The sequence below is a fragment of the Rhagoletis pomonella genome, unplaced genomic scaffold, assembly GCF_013731165.1.
Source record: "Rhagoletis pomonella isolate Grant_MI unplaced genomic scaffold, Rhpom_1.0 Rhpom_scaffold_00007, whole genome shotgun sequence".
NCBI lineage: Eukaryota > Metazoa > Arthropoda > Insecta > Diptera > Tephritidae > Rhagoletis > Rhagoletis pomonella.
Window position 1 is genome coordinate 16334016 of NW_023458561.1, and position 1779 is coordinate 16335794.

Below are 1779 nucleotides of genomic sequence, written 5' to 3' on the forward strand. Positions count from 1 at the left end.
ACATATGCACCTATATGCGAAATAATGGCAGTGAGATATTTTGACCAGTTTCGCCTTTCTGTTCATTGATTATTTTTCGAATGATTTTATGTAAAAGTCTAATTCCTAATTTAATAAACACAATATATGTACAAAAATCGTAATTTCAAACATTGCACAAAAATTATAGAAATTCAGCAGGTTTTCCCAACAACAAACTTTGAATACAGAATTTTTAAGGAGATTCCAAGTTTTCAATTCCATGCATTTTTTCCATATAAAGTGTGTTCGAAAATTTTTTAATGGATGAAAATGTATGACACCGTCAGGAAAAAAAAATATCAAAAATCATCGGGATATTGCAGAAACTTGCATTTTTATTTAATGGACTATAAAACTGCAAACTTAGAATCTTTCTGAAAAATTCTGAATTAAAAGCTTGTTGTTGCGAAAACTTCCCTGTAGGAAAACGAACTAGTGCGGAACTGGTTCGGTTCTAGTGCGTTTGGAACCATGACTAGAACGCGTTAATTCTCTTTTGCATGCTAGCGACTGGCGAATTTAACATTGCGATGTCCTAGGAAGTGTCAATTGTACCCCGTTGCATCCCTTTGGCTCTAGGTCCGAACCAGTTCTAAATTCGACAGATAAGATCTAGTTCGTTCTGCATCCCCTTTTCTTTAGTTCCAAACCAGTTCCTAATTCGACTGATGAGATCTAGTTCGACCTGCATCCATTTTTTATATGTAGTTCCCAACCTCCTTAGATATATATTTCTAATCAGGCTTGTCGAAACATTTCCCTTTTACATTCAATACGATCGGTTGAAGAAAGAACAATACCATCACAAATGTTTAAACGCATTTATTTAAAATTTATAAACCACATTAGTAGTAGTAGTAGTATAAAATTTAAGTAGTAAGTAAAAAACAAAAGTGCGTTCTGCTAAAAAGTAAAAATATTAGTTCACTTTGTCTTACTTGTCTAAATTTAAGCATATTGATTTTTAAATAAATTCAGTTCTTTTTAAGCTTATATGTATATGAAGTACTTCGAAAGTTTTTGTCGTACTTAACTTAAATAAGATATACAGTCAGTCAAAAAAGTTTAGGTACAGCGAAGTTTTTACAATACCGGCAACTATTTTTTAAATATTTTATTTTTCCCAAATTTTTTATAAAAATATGGTTAGTTATACACCAAAAACCACAAAAATCGGAGTTCCAAACCTTATGAAAAATTAAAGAAAACTTCGCAAATTTCCATCCAAATATTGCAATTTACACCCTTTAGAAAAAAGTTAAGTACGCAGTTTTTTAGCCCATTCAATTTTAGTATAACAAAGTGCAAGTTTGAGGTAGCTAGGACTTACCATTGATATTTAGCAATTGTTTTTTGTTGTTTGGTAAGTCGTGGCCTCCTCGAACTTGCACTTCATTATATTAAAATTGAATTGGCTAAAAAACTGTAAACTCAACTTTTTGTAGAGAGCGTAAATAGAAAGTGAATTATTTTAATGAAATTTTGCAGAATTTTCTTAAATTTTGCACAAGGTTTGGAACTCTGATTTTTTGGGATTTTGTTGTAGAATTGACCATATTTTTATAAAAAATTACCGAAAACTAAAATATTTAAAAAATAGTTGCCCGTATTGTAAAAAATTCGTTGTACCTAAACTTTATTGACTGACTGTATTAAGGTAGCTGTGCTGGATTGCATAAAAAAAATTAGTTTGCCTTTTCTTAAAAAAAGATAGCTCCGGTGGCTTGCATTTTTAAATAAATTTAGTGAGAAAGTGAT